The sequence below is a fragment of the Pan paniscus genome, chromosome 20, assembly GCF_029289425.2.
Source record: "Pan paniscus chromosome 20, NHGRI_mPanPan1-v2.0_pri, whole genome shotgun sequence".
Taxonomy (NCBI): Eukaryota; Metazoa; Chordata; class Mammalia; order Primates; family Hominidae; genus Pan; species Pan paniscus.
This window is the reverse complement of record NC_073269.2, coordinates 28,073,516-28,098,672: the sequence shown is the minus strand read 5'-3', so window position 1 is coordinate 28,098,672 and position 25,157 is coordinate 28,073,516. Positions and strand designations below refer to the sequence as shown.

At 43.7% G+C, this 25,157-nt stretch overlaps 1 protein-coding gene across 1 annotated transcript in view; it reads left to right on the top strand.

Moving 5' to 3' along the window:
• LOC100985080 (zinc finger protein 91) overlaps nt 1–25,157 on the top strand; it is a 254,457-nt gene that overhangs the window by 119,071 nt on the left and 110,229 nt on the right.

Genomic DNA, 25,157 nt, shown 5'->3' with positions numbered 1-25,157 from the left:
CCTGAGGTGATTATCACACATAGCCTAGCCGCTAGGTTATGTTACTCTCCTCTTGTCTTGAACGCTTCCCACAGTGGACATTGTGACATGTCTCTTGGCTGCTAATCTAAGTGATGTGACTCTCCTGCCTAGGCCCTCCCCTCAAGGGGTACTATGCCATATTGCTGGACTAAGAACCTAGGTTATGTGACTCTCTACTGACAGAAAAAGATTTTGATATATCATTGGGCTAGTATCCTAGGTAATGTTACTCTTCTGTTGCCTTGGCCCTGCATACATTATGTATTGTGACACATCACTGGGGCCAGCACCTAGGTGAAGTGATCCTCCTGCATGGGCTTAGCCCACAGGGGTATGATGACATATCTTTTCATTTTTCACTCAGGTGATGTGACTCTCTATTTATGCCTGGGCCTTGACAAAATAGGGATTGTGACATATCTCTGGACCCAGCACCTAGGTAATGTGACTTACCTCTATTGCCAGGGCATGGCATATTGTGAGTATTGTGATATATCTCTGGGCCCAACACCTAGGGGATGAGAGGCTTTTGCCTGCGCCTTGCCCACAGGAGGCTTGATGGCATGTCTCTGTCTTCATTACCTAGAAAGATGTGACTCTCCTCTTTTATCTGCATTCTTCCCACAGAGAAGATTGTGACATATCACTGGGCCCAGCAATTAGAAGGTGTTTCTCTCCCACCTGAGCCTTTCTCTCAGGAAAATTCTGACATATCCTTGGACTCAGCACCCAGGTGATGGGTCTTTGCCACCTATGGCCTGCCTACATAGGCCATTGTGAAGTATAGCTGCTTTCAATACCCACGTGATGTAACCGTTCTTCCAGGGCACTGCCTTCTAGGGAAATTGTGATGCATCTCTGTGTGGATCACATAGGTGATGTGAATCTTTTCACTGGACTGATCCCTGCTCACTGGGGGATAACGATATGTATTGCTGGTTTCAGCACTGAGCTGATGTGACTCTTCTCTTCTGCAAGAAAACTGACGTATTGCTGGGCCCAACACCAAGGTTATTTTGCCTGGCCTGCCCTCAAAAGACATTGTGACATATTGCAGTGCCCAACATGAATGTCATTTGTCTCCTGCTCAGACCCTGCCTACTTGGGGCATTGTGGCATATTTCTTGGCCCATCAACAATTTGATGTGGCTCTCCTTTCTTACCTTGGCTTTGCCCATAGTAGAGATTGTGACATATCTCTGGGCCAAGCACCTAGATGATGTGACTCTCCCCTCCTGTCTGGGCCATGCCCACAGAAAATAGAGTGACTTATTGCTACACCCAACACACAGGTGATTTCTTCCTTCTGCATGATCTCTGCTTACATGGACTATTGTGACACATCTCTGGTCCCGTCACCTAAATGGTGTGACTCTTGGTGAAGGATTTATGTGATGTGACTTTCTTCTTGTACCCTGTCCACAAGGATGATTATGTCACATAGGTTTACCCAGCTTCTAGGTTATGTGACTCTCCTGTGACACACGTACACACACACACACACACACACACACACACACACACACACACACATATATATATTGAGATAGAGTCTCACTCTATTGCCCAGGCTGGAGTGCAGTGGCATGATCTCGGCTCACTGCAAATTCTGCCTCCTGTGTTCAAGCGATTCTATCTCAGCCTCCCAGGTAGGTGGGATTACAGGTGTGTGTAACCACACCTGGCTATTTTTTATTTTATTTTATTTTTCTAGGGGTCTGTCCTGCAGACCCTGACCCAACGATGGATGAATAATGTACACTAACACAGATATTATGCTTGTCAGACCGGCTGAGGGTCTAGGCCACTTACAGACTCAAAGGAGAGTGCTGTAAAGAGTTGCAGCTGTGGCCCTGACTCACTGGCCCTGCTGGCATTTATTCAGCACATATTAAATGACGAAGGCTTTGAGTCAACACCATCAGTGGGTAATCAATCTGGTTGCCCTCCCCCTACCCTGAGAGAGCTATCCTGCCCATAAACTATCAAAGGTTAGTTTTAGGACCACATAAGTAAACAAGTCATTTAGATAAACTACATTTCTGTGTATCTATGCCCTAAGCTTTTAAGAGAATTCAGCTGCCTTCAGCCCAACATTTTATGCAAACCCCCAGGCCTTCCACAAGGGTTTGTGATTATTTCCTATAATTTTACAATTTCTCCCACCATCCTGACTGAATCCCCCACATCTTCCCCTTTTCTGTTCTTTGCATCAGGTTCTGTTGACTGAAGAGTACAGATGTGGGAACAAACAGGTCTCTCAGGAGAGGTGGTCATTGCTCTTATTCCAACTTTGCATCCTAGAATTAGCAAATAACATAAGACAATCATGAGTATAATTAGCAACATTTTTTTCCAGTCAAAGAGTGACCTGTAGTGTTATTTGACACTTCAGTTCTATGTGTGCTGTTACTATGGAGCCCTACTAGGAGTAAATCTATCCCTCTTAGCCAAGCAGTTACATTATTAAAGGCTGGGAAGGGGATGTCTCCCCAGGTGACAGGGCAAAAGAAAGGCGGGTTCAAGTATGAGCCTAATAGAGTGTAGCAGGTACAGGTGGCCAGCAAAGCAAGAGTACAAAAAGGATCAATACCCTATGTGAGTTGCAATATACACAGAAAGCATAGCAAGGAACAAATTTCCTGGAGTAATTGGTGTCAGTGTCCAGAGCAGGATTCGTTCAGCCTCCTGAGTTGTCCTCTTCAGCATCCCCCAGGTCTGGGGCTTGTGTCATCTGTGGAAGCTGCTTTGTTCAGGGCTGCGGGTACTGTAAGGTCAGTTTCTTCATTTCTGATATGGGGTTGGGTCCTAGGCATGCCACGGTATGGTTTGATGCATCGTGCTGGAATCCAAAGAGGACCTGAGGGGGTATGAACACAAGCATATCCTCTTCCCCACGTTAACAAAAACTGCAGGTTTTATGTCTTGAGAGGTTTTAGCAAAGTGCTTTTCTACAGCTGATTGAAATTTATCATCTAAATTTAGAAAATTAAGGGTCAATAAGGCTTGTGCCAATAGTGTTCCAGGGTCTTTACCCATACTCCCTCTTTTTTGTTTTTTGAGCATATTTTTAAAAGTGGAATGGGCACATTCTACTATGGCTTGTCCTTGGGGATTATATGGGATGCCTGTGAAATGTTGGATATTCCACGTGTGACAAAACTGTTGAAATTGTGAGCTGGCATAAGCTGGACCATTATCAGTTTTAATTGTCGTGGGCCACCCCATAAACACAAAAGTTAAAAGATGTTTAATGACATATTGAGTGGACTTTCCGGGAAGGGCGTGTGCACTAATTAGACCTGTTGAAGGAGGGAACATGCCTGTAAGCTGGCAATCTGGGCATTGCAGGATAATTTGTTTAGCCAGCCTCTGGGTAAGTTGAAATTGTTTAGATAAGTTTTTCTAATTTTGGTGGAAGAATTGATGTGATTCGCTGGCTTGGTTAAGCATTGATGTTATAACAGGAAGGTCTGCTTGATAATTGCCATAAGCTAATGGGCAAGGCAGTGAGCTGTGGGATAGAATGTGTGCGATAAAAATAGGATGTGTACATTGATCTAGCAATTGCTGAAGTCAGAGAAAAAGAGCACACAGGGCAGACTTTAGAGTGGACTTAATTAGGGTTGTCTCAAGATTCTGCAATAAGTAAACAGAGTAAGCAGAGTCACTCACAATATTGATGGGCTGAGTGGAAAAAGTTTCCAAGGCCAATATCAGGGCCCCAATATCAGCTCTCTGAGTGAAAGTAAACCCAGATTGAGTGAGTGAATTTTATGGTCTCCACCACACTGCCACTTTTCCATGTTTACCTGAACCGTCAGTAAACAGTGTTAAAGCATTAGGTATGGGGAAGTGAAGTATTTTTGTAGGCAAAATCACAGGAGTACAAGATAAGAAATGAAGGAGTTTATTAGCAGGAAGGACATGCTCTATATGTCCTGGGTAATCAGAGAGAGCTATTTGCAGATCGATAGATACTGGCAATACTGCTTTGAATTGCCTTTTACTTAAAGGAATCCTGATGATATCAGGATCATAATCTAGCAACTGACTGCATCGTTTGTGGCCTGAATAGATGACTTTACTGAGTAATTGGATATAGGGAAAGAGTGTTTTAGTCCCAGTATATGAGCAAAAAAACTGTCTAGGAAGCACAGTTCTGGGGTTATCTCTCCTATTAACCCTCTAGGGGAGTGTTTTACTGAATTGAGTAGCCTGGATATATGCAATCTAGCTGCCTCTGGGAGATGGATTGTTCTATTTCCTCAATTTCCCCTGTTTGCTGCAGGGGTTAAATTTCTGGGATAATCTAGGGCTGTATTGCCCATTAAGATAGAAAACAGGTTTTGTAACTTATCAGTAGGAATCCCCAAAGTGGGGTAGAGTCAGTTAATATTGACCAGTAAGTTCTGATAATCATTTACTGTATGTAAGTTCCTAGTATTTAGTTTAACTTTTTGAGGTCTTACTGACTTGGAAGTTAGTATGTACCCAAGATGTTTCCAAGGAGAGGACATTTGTACTTTTTCAGGTGCTATGAGTAAACCTCTTAACTGTATTCTTTATGATAGAGGTAAATAAATTTAAAAGTAGCAGCTCCATTGGGACTGTTAGTAATATATCATCCATCAAATGAATAATCTTGCAATCAGGAAATTCTTTTATACTGGGGAGCAAAGCTTTATTTACAGGATACTGGCACATGGTAGGACTGTTTAGCATTCCTTGAGGAGGCACTTTCCAATAAAATTGACAAGCTGGCCTTTCATTATTGATAGCTGGTATTGTAAACACAAATTTTTCTTTGTCTTGTTCTGCTAGGGGAATCATATAAAAACAGTCTTTTAAGTCAATAATGATTATAGGCGAATCTTGAGGAACTGCCATGGGGAAGGGAACCCCTGCTGAAGGGGTCCCATAGGTTGCAAGTTGGCATTAATAGCATGTAGGTCATGTAAAAGCCTCCATTTACCTGACTTTTCGGGGATGACAAAAATGGGTGAATTCCAAGGACTATTAGATGGTTCTACATGCCCAGCTTTTACTTGCTTTTCAAGTAATTCATGAGCCATTTGTAATTTCTCTACCTTCAGAGGCTACTGCTTTACTTAAATTGGAAATGGAGAGAGTCACATTAGGGGTAAGAGAGAGATAAAAACAGTGGGCATTATTAGAAAGAGGTCTTTTAAATTCTTAAATTTTACTTAAATCTTAGCACAGAATTATAATCTGGGATATCACTTGTGTCATGCATGTCCGTGTGAAGAGATGACCAAACAGGCTTTGTGTGAGCAATAAAGCTTTTTAATCACCTGGAGGCAGGCAGACTGAGTCTGAAAAAGGAGTCAGCAAAGGGAGATAGGGGAGGGGCAATTTTATAGGCTTTGGGTAGGTAGTGGAAAATTACAGTCAAAGGGGGTTTTTCTCTTGCAGGCAGGGCAGGGGTTACAAGGTGCTCTGTGGGGAGGTTCTGAGACTCATTGTCCAGGAGAAGGAATTTCACAAGGTCAATTGACCAGTTAGGGTGGGGCAGGAACAAATTACAATGGTGGGATGTCATCAGTTAAGGCAGGTATTGGCTATTTTTACTTCTTTTGTGGTTTTTTAGTTGCTTCAGGCCATCTGGATGTATACGTATGTGCAGGGTTGGGCTCAGAGACCTGACATTCCTGTCTTCTTATATTAATAAGGAAAGCAAACAAAATAGTGGTGAAGTGTTGGGGTGGTGAAAATTTTGGGGGATGGTATGGAGAGATAATGGGTGATGTTTCTCAGGGCTGCTTCAAGTGGTATTAGGGGTGGTGTGGGAACCTACAGTGGGAGAGGTCAAACTGAAGAAAGATTTTGGGGCAAGGGGTTATATTGTGGGGTTGTTAGAAGGAGCATTTGTCATATAGAATGATTGGTGATGGCCTTGATGTAGTTTTGTATGAGTTGAGAAACTAAACAGAAGACACAAGGTCCAAATAAGAGAAGGAGAAAAACAGGTATTAAAGGACTAAGAATTGGGGAGCACCCAGGATATCCAAATAGAGAGTGCCCAAGGGGTTCAGTGTAATTATTTGCTTGGTTGGTGAGTTTTGGGGCTCAATCCTTGAGATTTTTTTATGCTGTCATATACCAGGCCAGATTGATTTAGGTCAAAACAACACCCTTCATTTAAAAATTTAGAGTCCTCCTTTTTCAGCAGTAATTCAAGGCCTATTTCTGTCTTCTTATACTAATAAGAAAAATAAAACAAAGTAGTGGTGAAGTGTTGGTGTCATGAGGGGAACAGGAAGCTGTTCAGTCCTATTTGTGAAATGATTTTTGGGAGTAAAGGAAACTAGTGTACATGTGCCTGTCCAATTAATAGGTAGACACATGTAGGTGGAGGAGCCACAGAGGAAGAAGGGAACTTTGTAAGGCATAACTGGAAATGTAAAGTGAAAAGATGAGAATGAGAAAAACTGACCATGAGGGACAGAAGTTGGAATGCTAACTGCTTCTTTAGCTACCTTATCAGCATAAGCATTGCCCTGAGCAATGGGATCTGATGCCTTTTGATGGCCCTTGCAGTGAACTACCCTAGCTTCCTTGGAAGTAGAGCAGCTTTAAGAAGAGTTTTTATTAAGGAGGCGTTAATGATGGAGGATCCCTGTGTAGTGAGGAAACCTCTTTCTGCCCATATAACAGCATGGTGGTAAAGGATGTGGAAGGCATACTTGGAATCAGTATAGATATTGACAGCTAGTCCCTTTGCAAGAATGAGGGCTTAAGTTAAGGCAATGAGTTCTGCTTGTTGAGAGGTAGTGGAAGGGTGCAGGGCTGTAGCCTCAATGATAGATGTGGAAGACACTATAGCATAACCTGCCTTTGCCGGTGATTGGCAATTGGACCTGGAAGAACTACCATCAGTAAACCAAGTGTGATCTGGGTGGGGAACAGGAAAGAGGGAAATAGATTTTGAAAGCTATGGGAACTGTAGAGAGTAAGTGGAGCATAGCTTGTGATTTTGAGGGTGCCTAAAAGTATTAAAGCAGTGGCAGCTTCTGCACATAGACATGAGGGCTACCCCAGAATTGTGAGGTCAAGTTGTTTTGATAGAAAGGCAACAGGTCATGGGCCTGGCTCCTGTGTGAGGACTCCAGCAGCACAGCCTTGTATTTCAGCTGTGTGTAAGGAAAAAGGATGGGATAAGTCGGGGAGTGCTAGTGTAGGAGCTGCCTCCAGGGCCTTTTTGAGAGAGTGAAAAGAAGAATGGGGAAAAGACTTATGGTCTGTGGGATCAGTTAAGTTACCCTTTGTGAGTTTGTAAAGTGGTTTGGTTAGGATAACAAAACCTGGTATCTAGAGTCAGAAATAACCAACAATGCTTAAGAAGGAAAGGAGCTGTGTGGTGGTGGGGATTGGGGTCTGGGAGATTAACTGAACCTGGTCTACAGGAAGGCATGTGTATGTCAATGGAAGATTATACTGAGATAGGTAATGCTAGGGGAAGAAATTTGTGTCTTGGAGGGGGATACTCTGTATCCCTTTGAGTAGAGATGTTGAAGAAGCAGGATAGTGTCCTGCTGGGAAGATTGGTAAGAGGGGCTACAAAGAAGATCATGAAAATATTGAATAAGGTTGAAGGCAGATGAACAAACAGAAAGCAGATAATGAGAAAGGGCCTGGCCAAAGTAGTGTGGGCTCTCCTTGAAGCCTTGGGGCGAACAGTCCAGGTGAGTTGCTGAGACTGATGAGTGTCAGGGTCAGTCCAAGAGAAAGCAAAAAGAGGCTGGGGTGAAGGGTGTGAAGGAATAGTAAAGAAAGCATCTTTGAGATACAGAACAGAATAATGGGTTGTGGAGGGAGGTAATGAGGATAGGAGAGTATATGGGTTTGGCACCATGGGGTGGATAGGCAAGAAAATTTGTCTGATAAGATGCGGATCCTGGACAAGACTGTAAGACTTGTCTGGTTTTTGGAAAGGTAGGATAGGAGAGTTGTAAGGAGAGTTTGTAGGCTTTAAAAGGCCATGCTGTAATAGGCGAGTGATAACAGGCTTTAGTCCCCTTAAAGCCTATTGTGGGATGGGATACTGGCATTGAGTGGGGTAAGGGTGATTAGGTTTTAATGGGATGGTAAGGGGTGCATGATCGATCACAAAGGAGGGAGTACAGGTATCCCATACTTGTGGATTAAGGTAGGGAGACACAAGGGGAGAATGCAAAGAAGGCTTTGAACTGGGGAAAAGGGGGGCAATGAGGTGTGGCTGTAGCCCAGGAATAGTCATGGAAGCAGAAAATTTAGTTAAAATGTCTCAACCTAATAAGGGAGCTGGGCAGGTGGGGATAACTAAAAAAGAGTGTATAAAAGAATGTCCAAGTTGGTACAAGATTTGGGGAGTTTAAAGAGGTTTAGAAGCCTGGCCATCAATACCCACAACAGTTACGGAGGCAAAGGAAACAGACTGTTGAATGTGGAGTGGGTAGCCTCCATATTGATTAAGAAGGGGATGGACTTACCTTCCACTATAAGAGATTACTCAAAGTATCTGTGATGGTCCAGGAGGCTTCCGAGGCTATTGGGCAGCATCAGTCTTCAGCCACTAAGCCAAGAAGATCTGGGAAGGAGTCAGTCAGAGAGCCTTGGGCTAGAATTCCAGGGGCTCTAGGAGTGGCTGCCAGGTGAGTTGGACAGTCCAACTTCCAGTGGGGTCCTGCACAGATGGGACACAGCTTAGGAGGAATCCTGGACTGTGGGCATTCCCTGGCCCAGTGGCCGGGTTTCTGGCAATTGAAGCAAGATCCTGGGGAGGAGGTCCTGGAGGAACACCTGGCCCCTGCAGTTTAGGAGTTTTGAAGTTCTTGTGTGCTGGAGATGTAGCTGGGGTTTCTCTCACAGCAGAGGCAAGTAATTGCAACTCAGAAATACATTGCTGCTTGGCTGCCTCTTCTCTATTACTGTACACCTTGAAGGTGAGGTTAATTAAGTCCTGTTGTGGGGTTTTAGGGCTGGAATCTAATTTTTGGGGCTTTTTTAAATGTCAGGAGTGGATTGGGTAATAAAATGCATATTGAGAATGAGACGGCCTTCTGGCCTCTCTGGGTCTAGGGCAGTAAAGCATCTAAGAGTTGTTGCCAAACGGGCCATGAACTGGGCTGGGTTTTTATATTTGATGTAAAAGAGCCTAAATGCTAACTGATTTGGGAGAGGTCAGATAAAGAAAAAGGAGCATTAACCTTGACTATGCCTTTAGCTCCAGCCACCTCTTTAAGAGGAAATTTTTGGGCAGGTGGGGGAGAGCTAGTTGTGGAACAAAGTTGTAAGCTGGACCAAGTGTGAGAAGGGGAGGTCATAGAAGGATTATAGGGTGGGGAAGCAGAGGCTGAGGAAGAACTGGGACCTGGCTCATCCTGGTGAGCAGCAGCCTGGGGAGGAGAAGAGAGGTCATATGGGTCCTTAGAAAAGGAAGATTTAAAGGACTCAGAACTTGGGGTGGAGACTGAAGGAACAGACAGGAGAGAAAGAAGAAAGATTTGGGATGAGTCACACTGGGAGCAGAGACTAGGGAGGGACCGGTGTGTAAAAGAATGCCTGGATGTCTAGAACCTCAGACCATTTGCCCATTTTTGACAAAAGTCATCCAGGTCTTGTAAGACGGAGAAATCAAAAGTGCCATTTTCTGGCCATTTGGAACCATTGTCAAGTTTGTATTGGGGCCAGGCAGTGTTGCGGAAGAAAATAAGGCATTTAGGTTTTAGGTCAGGTGTGAGTTGAAAAGGTTTTAAGTTCTTGAGAACACAGGCTAAGGGAGAAGAAGGGGGAATGGAGGGTGGAAGGTAACCCATAGTGAAGTTTGAAGAGAAGGGTAGAGATGTGGAGAAGGGTGTGGGGTGAGCAGCCCTGGGCTGTAACATGGGTGAGCAGCCAAAGCAGGCATCCCCACAGTTGTCTTGCCAGCAAGGGAATGTGGGTGAATGACCAAGGAAGGCATCCCTGCGGTGATCAGACACCAATGGAATGTGGGTGATCAGGACAGGCATCTCTACGATGATCAGACACCAATGGAATGTGGGTGAATAATCAGGGCAGGCATCCCCATGATGATCAGACACTAAGGGAAGACTGTCTTCCTGAGTCCATGACCGGTGCCAGAGTTTTGGGTTCATGGATAAAATGTGTCTCCTTTGTCTCTACTAGAGATGAAAAAGAACTGGAATTGGAAGGACAAGGAGATTGAAGGGTAGTAAGAGAGGCTGGAGAAGAAAGTGAAAAGACTGCTTACCCGATTTGAAATTGGTGAGATGTTCCTTGGGCTGGTTGGACTGAGGACCCGAGGTTGTAGGTGGAACTCCTCATGGAGTGAGGGTGAGGACAGGGGACCGGTCTCCCAAGGAGTCCCCCATCCCGGGTCTTCAGCACCAAATGTCACGCACGTCCGTGTGAAGAGATAACCAAACAGGCTTTGTGTGAGCAATAAAGCTTTTTAATCACATGGGTGCAGGCAGACTGAGTCCGAAAAAGGAGTCAGCAAAGGGAGATAGGAGTGGGGCAGATTTATAGGATTAGGGCAAGTAGTGGAAAATTACAGTCAAGGGGAGTTTTTCTCTTGCAGGCAGAGATGGGGGTTACAAGGTGCTTAGTGGGGAGGTTGTGAGACTCATTGTCCAGGAGAAGGAATTTCACAAGGTCAATTGACCAGTTAGGGTGGGGCAGGAATAAATCACAATGGTGGAATGTCATTAGTTAAGGCGGGAACTATTTTCACTTCTTTTGTGGTTCTTTAGTTGCTTCAGGCCATCTGGATGTATACGTGCAGGCTTGGGCTCAGAGGCCTGATAGCTTGTATACAAGGAACACGTGAAATTTTGCTGTGGGCTGCCCGTGGAGTTGGAGGGCAGCAGCACGGGTCCTGGGGTGGCTGTCATGTTGCACTTGCCTAGGCGCCACTTTTTGCCTGTGCCGCTTTTCGCTTGTGCTGCTCCCTTCCCCCACCACCAGGCTGCTGCTGGCTTGGCGGACCTTCCCGTGCACGCCTTCCACCCCTCCTTAGCAGGCTAGCTCTGGCATGCTGGGCCTGGCTCCCCATCCTCGACACCACACAGGCTGTTTTTGGGAGCATTTGCTGGCTCCATGTCTGTGAGCTTCCCTGCTGCCAAACCTTTTCTTCTGCCCGCTGCCTGCTTGGCTGCACAGCTGTGGCCTCTAATGCCTTTTCTCAACTCTTTTTTTTTTTTTTTTGAGACAGAGTCTTGCTCCGTCACCAGGCTGGGCCAGGTCGAAGTGCAATGGTGCAAACTTGGTTCACTGCAACCTCTGCCTCCCAGGTTTTCAAGTGATTCTCCTGCCTCAGCCTCCTGAGTGGCTGGGATTACAGGCGTGTGCCACCACTCCCAGCTAATTTTTGTATTTTTAGTAGAGACAGGGTTTCATCATGTTGGCCAGGATGGTCTCGATCCCTTGACCTCATGATCTGCCTGCCTCAGCCTCCCAAAATGCTGGGATTACAGGCGTGAGCCACCGTGCCTGGTCTCTCAACACTTTATGTAACTGGTTTCCTCATTGATTTTACATTACAGGGCAGGCTAATAGCTCCCGTTCTAATGCTACTTGCTTAAGACAGGGTTGCATTGCTGTAGTGTGTCCCTCATCTTTTTTCCTATTTATTTGAGGAGGAGGCTTAGGTAAAACCTCTGTTTCTTCTTTTGTTATTTTGGGGCTGAGGGAGAAGGAGGTGGTAAGGCAGGTGATGATTCCTCCTTTTTCCCCTTTTTAGGCTCTTCTGTGTATAATGGGACCAAGGCCACCCTCCCTAGAGCCCATAATATTAAAGATGATACTGGGATGCGTTACCCTTGCACATGGTGTTGCTTAAGATTTCTCCCCACTTGTTCCCAGAGCTCTATGTCTAGCATGCCTTCTTTTGGGAACCGTGGGTTATGGGTTGCAACAGTTTGCATTAGGTCCCTTAATTGAGCCTTCAAAACTGAGGCTCCACTAGCTTTAAGCAGCTATTTCAATGCTTTTATGTACTATTTCCGCTGAGCTGATAACTGTTGTCCCGTGATGAAACCTCAGCCTGAACAATCCCCGCCGAACTTGGGGATTGTTCATGTGGGCACCAATGACTTACCGATTACTCACTGACTGTGCCATTCCTTTTTTACTGTTGTTTGGGGGTCTGTCGTGCTCCCTGCACAGCATTCCTCACATGGGGCACCAGCTGCAGGGGTTTGTCCTGCAGACCCTGACACAATGACAGATGAATAATGTACACTGACACAGATATTGTGCTTGTCAGATCGGCTGAGGGTCTGGGCCACTTACAGACTCCAAGGAGAGGGCTGTAAAGAGTTGCAGCCATGGCCCTGACTCACTGGCCCTGCTGGCATTTATTCAGCACACATTAAATGACAAAGGCTTTGAGTCAACACTAATAGAGGGTAATCAACCTGGTCGCCTTCCCCTCTAAAAGAGCCATCCTACCCACGAGCTATCAAAGGTTAGTTTTAGAACCACATTTGTGAATAAGTTATTTAGGTAAACTAGTCTATATTCCTATGTATCTATGCCCTGAACTTTTAAGAGAATTCAGCTGCCTTCAGCCAAACAGTTTATGCAAATCCCCAGGCCTTCCACAAGGGTTTGTCTTTATTTCCTATAATTTTACAATTTCTCCCACCATCCTGACTGAACCCCCACATAGTTTTAGTTAGAGATAGGGTTTTACCATGTTGGCCAGGCTGATCTCTAACTCCTGACCTCAGGTTATCTACCTGCCTCCACCTCCCAAAGTGCTGGGATTACAGGCATGAGCCACTATGCCTGACTGACATATTTTTTGACTCTGCACCTAGGTGATGTCGCTCTTCTCCACTGCTTAGACTCTCAAGAAGATATTGTAATATGTCACTGTGCCTGACACCTAGGTGATGATACTCTCTTCTCCTGCCTGGGCCCTGCATAAATTGCATATTTTGACATATCACTGGGTTCAGCAAATAGTTGATGCAACTGTCCTGCATTTTCTCTGTACATGGGGGTATTAGGACATATATGTTCATTCATCACCTATGTGATGTGACTGCTCTCTTCTCCCTGGTCCCTGCCAAAAGGCAAGATTGGGACATATCACTGGAACAAGAACTTAGGTCATGTGACTCTTCTGTTCTGCCTGAGAACTGCATATTTGGTACTGTGACATTTTACTGAGCCAGACTCCTAAAATGGGAGGCTCCTGCCTCAGTCCTGGTTAGGGCTGCAAAGCAGGTTGGATCATGTTTTTTTCTTCTTTTTTTTCTTTTTTTGAGACAGAGTCTCGCTGTGTCACCCAAGCTGGAGTGCAGTGGTGAAATCTCAGCTCACTGCAACCTCCACCTCACGGGTTCAAGCAATTCTCCTGGCTCAGCCTCCTGAGTAGCTGGGACTACAAGCACGTGCCACCACGCATGGCTAATATTTTATATTTTCAGTAGAGATGTGGTTTCACCATGTTAGCCAGGTTGGTCTTGATCTCCTGACTTCATGATCTGTCCGCCTTGGCCTCACAAAGTGCTGGGATTACAGGCATGTGCCACCATGCCTGGCCTAAATATCATGTTTCTTGTAAGCACATTCTGCCAATTTTTAGAATTGTCACCCTCATACATAGACAGAGCCCACTGATGAGGTCATGATTCTCACATGCAGATCCAGTCCACAGTTGAAATTGTAACTATCATATCTGAACATCTGGCCAGTTGAGATGCTGGCTCTTTTTTTTTTTTTTTTTTAACATGGAGTTTCCCTCTTGTTGTCCAGGCTGGAGTGCAACGGTGTGATCTCTGCTCACTGCAACCTCCGCCTCCCACATTCAAGCAATTCTCCTGTCTCAGCCTCCCGAGTAGGTGGGATTACGGGCATGTGCCACCACACCTGGATAATTTTTTTTTTTTGTATTTTTAGTATTTCTCCATGTTGATCAGGTTGGTCTTCAACTCGTGACCTCAGGTGATCCACCAGCCTCAGCCTCCCAAATTGTTGGGATTACAGGTGTGAGCCACCATGCCCAGGTGAGATGCTGGCTCATTTCTAAACCCAGCTCATTGGCAAGTGAGGACTCTCCTGTCTGGACCCTGGCAATATGAGAGATGTTGACTCTCATAGTTAGACTTAGGACCACATAAGATTATGGATCCACAGAAGTACAAAGGTCTCAGAGCAGATTGCAACTCTCCTGCATACCATATAAAGCACCCAGGTGGTAAAAAGAGTGTCCTGGCAAGGCTGAGCACACAGGTGAGATTGCGACACTCATATTCACACCCAGTTAATAGCAAAGATTGTCATCTACTTAAATGAACACAACCCACTTTTGAGGTTCTGAATGTTACTTTTGGAGGCAGTTGAATGTTGGAAAATGGACTCTCGGATTCTTTCCATAGTTGGGTTGGTGACTCTTTAACCAAGATTCAGTGCACCTTTGTGGCTGTAACTTTAAGGCACAGAGTTTGCAAGAGAAATTGAGGCTCATGCACAAATCCAGTCCACCATTGAGACTGACTCCTGTATTTAGACCCAAAATGGAGGAGGTGTTGACTCTCATCCCTTCACTCGGGACATGTGTGTTATTGTTAATGTCATCACAGGACCTTCCTACAGGTGTGATTGTGACATACACCTCAGCCCAGCATCTGAATGGTTTGACTCTCTTCCCTGGGCCCAGCTCACAGTGATATATCCCTGGAACCAGACTCTATTCTGCCTTGTGAAGCCCACAGGTGTCATTGTGACATATTGCCGAACCTTGCACCCAGGTGATGTGAGTCTCCTCTTTGGCCTTGGTGCTGCCCACATGTTTATTGTGACATATTGCTGGGTCTCACACTTTGATTATGTGACTCTCATGCTTGTGCCCTACCTACATAGGCCATTGTGACATATTGCTAAGTCCATCAGCCAGGTGAGGTAATGCTTCATCCTGGACCTTTCTACAGAGGGCATTGTAATATACATCTTTCCAATCACCCTGGAAATGTGACTTATTTTTCCTGCCTGTTCCCCAATGACTGGGGGTATTGGGACATATTGTTGGGCCCAGCACCTAGCTGATATGACACTTTTCTTTCCTTTTTTCTTCTTTTTTTTGACGGAGTTTCACTCTTCTTGCTCAGGCTGGAGTGTAATGGAGTGATCTCAGCTCACTACAACCTCTGCCTCCTGGGTTCAAGTGATTCTCCTACTTCAGCCTCCCGAGTAGCTAGGATTAAAGGCATGTGCCACCATGCCCAAATAATTTTGTATTTCTAGTAGACACGGTTTCTCCATGTTGGTCAGGCTTGTCTCGAACTCCCAACCTCAGGTGATCTACCTGCCTCAGCCTCTCAAAGTGCTGGGATTACAGGCATGAGCCATTGCGCCCGGCTGACACTTTTCTTTTTTTAAGTTTCTGCTCACAAAAGAGATTATGAGATACGACTGTGCCTAACAGTAAGGTGATATTACTTTTTTTGCTTTGGCTGCTCCCTTAGAAGGCATTGGGACATACTACTGGGCCCAGTACTAAGATGATGTGCGTCCTCTGCCTGAACCCTTACCACAGAGAGCATTGTGACATATTTCTTGACCCATTACAATCTCTCCTATAGACCAAGCTCAGGTAGATGCCCTTTTTACCTATGTGAGGTGACATTCCTCTTCTGCCTTGGCCATGCCCACAGAATAGAGAGGGACTTATTGATGGGACAAGTAAAACAGTGGTGTATTATTCTGCCTGGTCCCTGCACACAGGAGTCACTGTGACATATGTTTGGGCCTCCCACCTAGATGACGTGACTCCTTTCTTCTGGGGTTTGTCCACAGTGGGAATTGTGATATGCCACTTGACGTAATTCCTATGTGATGTGACTCCTCTTCATTCTTGGCTTCTTCCAACTGGGGTGATTGGAACATAAAGCTGAGCCCAGCACCTAGGCTATGTCTCTTCTCTTGTTTTTGAGACCTACCCACAAGGGACATTGTGACATATCTCTAGGCTTCTCACCTAGGTAATGTGACTTTTTTGCCTAGGCCCTCCCCTCAGGGGTATTGTGAAATACTGCTGGACCAAGAACCTAGGTGATGTGACTCTCTGCTACTGCTTGGGGTGTGCTTAAGGGGAAATTGTGATGTGCATTTAGGTGCACCCTGCACCTAAGTGATGTTACTCTCCTCTCCTGCCTGAAACCCGCATACATCATGTATTACAACGTTATCTCTGGATCCAACAACATGGTGATGTGACTTTCCTGCATGGGCTCTCACACAGAAGTATTCTAACACATGTTTTTGTTCATTATCTTGGTGATGTGACTTTTCTATTCTGCTTGAGCATTGCCAAAAAAAAAAAAAAAGATTGTGACAGATCACTTGACCTAGCACCTAGGTGGTGTGACCCTCCTCACTTGCCTGAGACCTGCATATTTTGGTTATTGTGACATATCACTGAAACAAACACCTAGGAGTTGGAAGGCTTCTGCCTGAGCCCTTCCCACAGAGTGCTTTGGGATGTATTTTTTTAACCATCACCTGGGAGATGAAATCCTCTACTTCTGCCTGCATTCTGCCATAGAGACGACTGTGACGTATTGATGGTCCCAGGAACCAGGTGTTTTGTCTGTCCTTTCTGGGCCTTGCCCACAGCGATCCTTGTAACATATCTCCTGGCCCACCATCCAGGTGATCTTACTCTTCTTCCTGTGCCCTACTTTCAGGAGAGGATTGTAACATCTCTGGTTGAGAACCCTGTGATGTGACTCTTCTGCCTGGTGCATGCTCTCAGGGAAGATTGTGACATAACCCTGGCCCAGCACACAGTTGATGTGACTCTAGTGCTTGTTCTTTACCCACAGGTGGAATTGTGACATATAACTTGGCCAAGCACACAGATGTACTGAGGACTTTCATACCTCAAAGAAGCCAGTAGGAGAGATCATGTTGCTCATAGCTATGCTTAGGAAAACAAAGATGATCCTGGGTCTTCTTTCTGTACAAAAGTTATAGAGAATTACCACTCTCACATCTGTAAAGCCCTAGTGTGTTATAGAGAATGTCATAACAGGGTCCAGTATGCAGATGAGATTGTGTTTCTCCTGTGCACACCCCACCCACCTTTAGAATTGTCACCCTCACACATGGACAGAGCTCACTGGTGAGGTCCTGAATCTCACATGAATGCATTTCACAGTTGGAACTCTGACTGTCATATGTGAACATCTGGCCACAGTTGAGATGGTGGCTTTTTTTTTTTGAGATGGAGTTTCCCTCTTGTTGCCCAGGCTGGAATGCAATGGTGCGATCTCAGCTCACTGCAACCTCTGCCTCCTGGCTTCAAGCAATTCTCCTTCCTCAGCCTCCCAAGTAGCTGGGATTACAGGCACCTGCCACCACGCCCAGATCATTGTTTGTATTTTTAGTAGAGATGAGCTTTCACCATGTTGGTCAGGCTGTTCTCAAACTTGTGACCTCAGGTGATCCAACTGCCTCAGCCTCCTAAATTGCTGGGATTACAGGCATGACCCATCATGCCCAGCTGATGGTGACTCATTTCTAAACCCAGCTCATAGGAAAGTGAGGACCCTTATCTGGACTTAGTCAATTAGAGAGATGTTGACTCTGGGCTTAGAACCAATGAAAAGAATCTGGATTTCCTTCTTGTTTGAAGATCACAGAGGATCACCACTCTTGCATATTGTAGAAAGCCCTCAGGTGACACAGAGTGTCATAGGAGTGCACAGCACACAGGTGAGATAGTGTCTCTTGAATGCACACTCAGGCAACAATAAAGATTGTCATTCTCCCACATAAGCATATCTCACTGTTGAGGTTCTGAAGCTCACACATGGAGTCTGTTGAAAGTTGGAGAATTGACTCTCATATGTGGATCTGGTCCACAGGTGGGCTGGTGACTCTGACCAAACTTCAGCACACATATGAGGCTGTGCCTACACTGAAAGAACACAGTCTGCAGAAGAAACTGTGGCTCTCTTGCAAAAATTTTGTCAGCTATTGAGATTGTTACTCATGTATTTAGACCCAACATTACAGGAGGTGTTGACTCTCATATCTAGAACATGGACATGTATGGAATTTCTAATCTTATTCCTGGACTTTCAGGTATGATTGTGTCTGCTATGCATTTTAGTGATTTGACTCTCCTGCCTTGGCCCAGCCCACAGATGAGCTTGTGACATATATCTTGACTCTGCACCTCAAAGATGTGACCCTCTTTTCCAGCCTTGGTGTTGCCCACAAGTGTCATTGTGACATATGCCTGAGCCGTCCACCCAGGTGATGTGAGTCTTTTTTCTTCCCTTGGCACTGCCCACATGGTGCATTGTTACATTTTGCTAAGTTCTGCACTCGGGTTATGTGACCCCCCCCCCTTTTTTTTGCCTAAGCCCTGAATATTTTCCATGTTAGGACATATTACTAGATCCAACACCTATAAAATAAGAGGCTTCTGCCTGGACCCTTTCTACAGTGGGCCTTCTGACATATCTATGCATCAGTCACCTAGGAGATGTGACTCTCCATTTTTACCTGCACTCTGCACACAGGAAAAATTGTGAATTATCACTAGGCCCAGGTACCAGGTGATGTGTCTCTCCTGCATGGGTCTTGACCATATAAAGCGTTGTTACCTGTTGCTGAACTCAGCACCCAGGTGATATGACTCTGCTGCCTGTGTCCCACTTTTAAGAGAAGGTTGCAACATATTCCTGGCTGAGTATTAAAGTGATGTGATACTCCTGTTTGGTCACTGCCCTCAGTAAAGATTGTGGTGTATTCCTGGCCAAAAACCTAGGTGATGTGACTCTCCTTCTCTCTGTCTATTCACAGATGGGATTGTAAAATATATTTTGGCCTAGCTCACAGATGCAATGGTGATTCTCATACCTCAAACCATCTAATAGGAGAGATGCTATCTTTTATAGCTAGGCCTAGTGTTGTAATTACAATCCTGGGTCTTCTTTTTTTTGTACAAAGTCATAGAGAATTGTCACTTTCTTGCATACTATATAAATTTCTTGTAGTACAGAGAGTGTCATTCCACGGTTCAGCACACAGGTGAAATTGTGGCTCTCATGTGTACACCCCACCAATTGTTAAGATTGTCACCCTCACACATGGATGGAGACCACTGGTGAGACCCTGAATTTCACACAGACACAGTTAAAATTGTAACTGTCATATGTGAACATCCAGCCAAAGTTGGAATGATGACTTATTTCTAAACCCAGTTCATTGGCATGTGGGAATTCTATCTGAATCTGTGAATATTTTATCTGGGCTTAGGGCCAGAGTGAACACAGTTTACAGGAGGAATGAAAGCTCTCATGCACCAATCCAGTTCATTGGTGAGATTTTCACTACCATACTTAGACCCAACATAGAAAATGTGGTGACTCTCATACCTAGAACTGGGACCTGTGCAGGATTGTTAATTCATTACTGGACCTTCCTGCGGGTGTGATTGTTACATATGCCTATGTTCAGCACCTGAGTGATTTGATTTTGCTGTCTGGTCCCAGTCCAAAGGTAAGATTGTGATATATCACTGGATCCAGCACCTCAGTGATTTGACTCTCCTCTTTTTTGGGGGACCCCACAAATTTTGGGTATTGTCAATTGTTGCTGAATCCTGCACCTGTTGAGACCAGCTCGGTCATGGAGACCCTAACCCAGCACTAGAGGAATTAAAGACACACACACAGAAATAGAGGGTGTGGAGTGGGAAATCAGGGGTCTCCCAGCCTTCAGAGCTGAGTCTCAAACAGAGTTTGAACTGCACATTTATTGACAGAAAACCAGTGATAAGCAAGATTAGCTAAAAGCATTCCTTATGGGAAACAAAGCATTCTCAGCAAGGGGCAGAGAAACAGGCTCTGGCTGATTATCTGCAGCAAAAACATGCTGTCAAAGCACAGGCCACTCTGATATCATTTGTGGTTTGGGTGGTTTTTTGCTCTGGGCAGGGCCAGGTGTTCCTTGCCCTGCTCCAGTAAACCAACAACTTTTAGCAGTGTGCATGACAGCCATCATGAGCATGTCACATTGCTGCAGAAATCCTGTTTATGGCCAGTTTCTTTAACGCCTGTTTATGATAGGCTTAGGGCTTGCAACCAACCAGTCCCCCTTTATGTTTCTGCAAAGCAATAAAGGCATAGGCAGCTTTGTCATGGAGGGCTACTTCTTGCAGTATTCGGGATCCACATCTGCAGACTATACAAAGACAACACAGATTAAAAGCACAATCATCATTGAAATCACAGAGCTTCCAAGTTTCTTTTTTATTATTATTATACTTTAAGTTTTAGTGTACATGTGCACAACATGCAGGTTAGTTACATATGTATACATGTGGCATGTTGGTGTGCTGCACCCATTAACTCATCACGTAACATTAGGTATGTCTCCTAATGCTATCTCTCCCCCCTCCCCCCACCCCACAACTGGCACCAGTGTGTGATATTCCCCTTCATGTGTCCATGTGTTCCCATTGTTCAATTCCCACCTATTCCATTTTAATGGGCTAATAGCTGCTAATCTGTCTACAGCTCCTTCAAGCACTTTAGTTCCTGGTATTAGCATCAGATGTGCCTGAGAAGCTTGAAATACTTGTTCCTTCAGTTTTGCAATATTCAAAGATAAATTTCCAGTATGACCTTTTAAATGTTTCTTAATTCTTTCCCACTCATGCTCTGATTCATTACAAGGGTGAGGAGTGATACAAAGGTCAGAATTATTCCAGTCGCATTTTAGCTGCATTCTATATTCTAAACTAGCTACTTGATCTCTTAGCCACATTACAGTTTGTCAGAGATCATTGATTTGATTAACTATCTTTTGGTCTATTTTAGTTTGAGAGTTCCACAGCAGAGTAGAATTCTTTTGCCATTTATTTACAAAATCTGCTGTTTGCACTGATGAATGTAGTGCAACTCCAGCTGCTGCAGCAGTAGCTGTGACAGTGATCAGTCTTATAATAATCAAGATTAAAGTAACAATGAAACACTGAGAGCATCTCAGAATTTTCTGAAGAATTTCAGTAATATGTAGAGAGAGAGAGGCTTCCTAAGGATGGGAAAGCTTCACTGGTAACCATACTCCTTCTTGAGCTCTCACTACTAGGATAGAATGAATAGTACTAAACAAGGAAGAGTTCACACAAGAGAACAATCTACATTCCTGGTAAGTTACATGATAATTAGAGATGTCAAACTTTAGATCACCCATTACCAACAGAAAAGGAGGGTGAACACAACTTTGTATTCACATTGTATTGTTTTCAAAAAGTTCTAAAATGTAATTAGGATTATATTCTGATGGCATAGTATATTTTCCTTCCCAAATCTTGATCTTATTAAGAGCTGTTAATAGTTTCCACAAATCCTTATGTTTAGCTCCCAGAGTGGGCCATATCATTTGAGGTTGAGGTGCCACTATACTGCCATGTTTCCAGATAATAGGAACTCTTGCCGCACTTCTTACCATTTCTACCATCTGACCATTTTGTTCAGACCAGCTGAACATAGTGTGGCCATGGCACACAGACTGAGAGGTGCAATTCAAGCTAAACATCCCCTTAGAGGACTAATCAATAATGATTCCATAGGAGTCGTTGCGCATCACCTCTGCCAGTTCTGCAATGCAATCTTCCCAAACAAGTATGTTCATTTCTTCTGGTCAGGTTTAATTCTGTTTACAAATAGGTTTTTGAGGGTGGTATGCCTCAGTTATAGGAGCAGATTTATTATGGTAAATGCTGAGACCAGAAAGCATGTGTAAATGCATCATAGAGTGATTACATCCAGGCATTATTGCCAGCCAAGATTGATAAATATGCCCAATAAGTATAATTGTTCTCTGTGTTAGCCCTTGCTGAAGGAATACTCATGGCAATGGTGATCACTGCTATCATAGCTATCATTAAATTACTCACTGTGCCTGCTTTCCTCAGGTTTTCTTCTGCCATCTGTGACAGCTTCTTGATCTGTCCCCAGGTAGGTGGCTGTATTTGATGGGTGTTGCTCATGACAGTTGGGGTCCTCCTCAGCATCAGTCTTGACATGACTGCAACCAGGGGGTCCTTGGGATCCTCCCAGAATCTCTTCCTCAGCATCTGGCTCATGGTAAGGTTTCAGGTGTTTTGATGGTATCCAGATCGGTTGCTGGAGAAACATAAGCATACCCTCTACCCCAAGTTATTATTTTACCTATTTTCCAAATTTTGGTTATCGGATCTCTCCACCAAACCAGTTGTTCTGCTTCTGTTGTTGCAGCTGGTTTCTGTAGATGCTGTTCATCTGCTGATAACATCTGGCTCAAAAAATTTAAGGTTAATAATGTTAGATTCAATTGTATATATGAGGTGTCCCATAGTCCCTGTTTACCCCCCTTTTTGCTTTTGCAACAGCTGTTTCAATGAGAGATTCATTCTTTTCACTATGGCTTGTCCTTGAGAATTATATGAGATACCAGTAATGTGTTTAATATTCCATATAGAGAAAAATGTAGCTTGAGCTTTGCTCTAGCTTGGGGCATTGTGCATTTTAACTGAAGCTGGAATGCCCATGACTGCGAAGCATTGCAGGAGAGGCCATTTAACATAGGCAGAAGATTCCCTTATTTGGCATGTAGCCCAAATAAAGTGAGAAAATGTATCTACACATACATGTACATAAGCCAATTTACCAAAAGAAGGAACATGAGTGACATCCATTTGCCAAAGAGAATTAGGTTCCAATCTTCAAGGATTAACTCCTGTAAAAGATGTAGAATGCACCATTTGGCAAGTTGGGCATTGTTGAATAATGGCTTTAGCCTCTTTCCAAGTAATACTGTACCTGTGTTTGAGACCAGAGTCATTAACATGGGTTAAATTGTGGAAGTGTCTAGCATTAGATATTGCAGTAGCAACTAGGCAATTAGCCGTCTGATTCCCTGCAGTCAAAGGTCCTGGAAGAGGTGTATGAGCTCTAATATGAGTAATGTAAAAAGGATGCATTCTATTCCTAACTGCTTTTTGCAATTGGGTAAATAAAGTCATTAGTTGTTCATCTGTATGAAATCATAACTGAGCATTTTCAATTAATTGTGTGGAATGAACCACATATGAAGAATCAGAAATTACATTGACAGGCATCTCAAAAGCAGTCAGCACCTCAATTACAGCTACAAGCTCCACTTTTTGAGCTGAAGTATAGGGTGTCTAGAAAACTTTACTTTTTGATCCAGAATAAGAAGCTTTACCATTAGTAGACTTATCTGTAAAAACATTTCCAGCACCTTCAATTGGTTTAAATTTAGTTATTTTAGGGAGAATCCAATTCATTAATTTTAAAAATTAAAATAATTTTGTCTTTGGAAAGTGACTATCAAGAACACCTATGAAATCAGCTAAATGGTTTGCCAATTAAGACTATTTATAAAGACTTGTTGTATTTGTGCCTCTGTAAGAGGGACGATAATTTTTCCAGGATCATAGCCATGCAATTTAATGATTTGAGTCCTCCCATTTCCTATCAGAGTAGCAGTTTGATCCAAATAAGGAGATAGAGTCCGTGAATTAGTATGTGGAAGAAAAAGCCATTCTACAAGATCTTGCTCTTGAACAATAACACCAGTAGGTGAATGCTGAGTTGGAAGAATCAATAAGTCTAAAGTCTTTTCTGGATCTATTCTATTTATTTGAGTTTTATGCACTTGCTTTTTAATCAGCTGTAACTCTGTCTCAGTCTCATTTATTAATTGCCGAGGGCTAGTGAGACTAGGATCTCCTCTAAGGATAGAAAATAGATTACTCATGGCGTAGGTAGGAGTGCCTAGAGCAGGTCATATCCAATTAATGTCTGCTAGTAATTTTTGAAAGTCATTCAATGTTTTTAATTGATCCTTACGTATGGTTACTTTCTGTGGCACTGCTGTAGTGTCATTTACTAAGGTCCCTAAGTAGGAGTAAGGAGTAGTAGTCTGAATTTTGTCAGGAGCTATAATTAAACCAGCTCAAGAAACTGAGTTTTGTAAGTGATAATATTGGAATAATATTTCCTGAGTGGGGCAGCACAAAGCATATCATCTGTATAATGAATAACGTAACACTGTGAAAATTTTTTACAAGTAGGTTAAATTGCTTGTCCTACATAAGTCTGACAAATTGTTGGACTGTTTAACATGCCTTGTGGTAAGACTTTCAATGAAAACGCTTAGCAGGCTGCAGATTGTTTACCACAGGAATTGTAAATGCAAACCGTTCACAGTCTTGCTCAGCTAAGGGGAGAGTAAAGAAACAGTCTTTTAAATCTATGACTATTAAAGGACAATTTTTTGGAATCATAGCTGGAGAAGGCAATCCTAGCTGTAATGTTCCTATAGGTTGTGTAACTGAATTAATTCTCCATTTACCTGATTTTTTTCTTAATAACAAAGACTGGAGAATTCCAGGTGGAAAATGTTGGAGCTATGCATCCTTTTTCTAATTGTTCAGCAACTAAATTCTCTAAAGCCTCCAGTTTCTCTTTACTCAGTGGCCATTTTTCTATCCAAATTGACTTATTTGTTAACCATTTTGAAATTATAGGTTCTGGAGGCTTAACAATGGCCACCATCAAAAACGATATCCTAAACCCTGATAAGAATTGTGTCCTCCCACTTGAAGCAGTTTCTTTAACACTTGTAAATTTTTCTTAATCCCATGCCAGGTACATACCCCATTTCCTGCATCATATGCTAACTTTGAGGGCTATATAATTGTTCTGGAATTAGAACTTCTGCTCCTCATTGCTGTAATAAATCTCTCCCCCATAAATTTATAGGTACAGAGTTATAATTGGCTGAATAGTCCCAGATTGTCCATCAGGTTCTTCACAATGTAAAATATAATTACTTTGATATGCTTCAGGGGCTTTACCAACTCCAGCTATGTTAAATTGAGAGGGTTGAGTTGGCCGTGCGGATGGTCAGTGCTGTAGAGAAATGATTGAAATGTCCACTCCTGTATCTACCAAACCTCTAAATTTCTTTCCCTGAATAGTTATTTCACAGGTAGGATGCTTATCAGTAATTTGATTTACCCAGTAGGTGGCTTTCTCTTGTTTATTTTTTCTGCCAAATCCTCCTGTCTGTTTAGTTTCATTTTCCCCCATTTC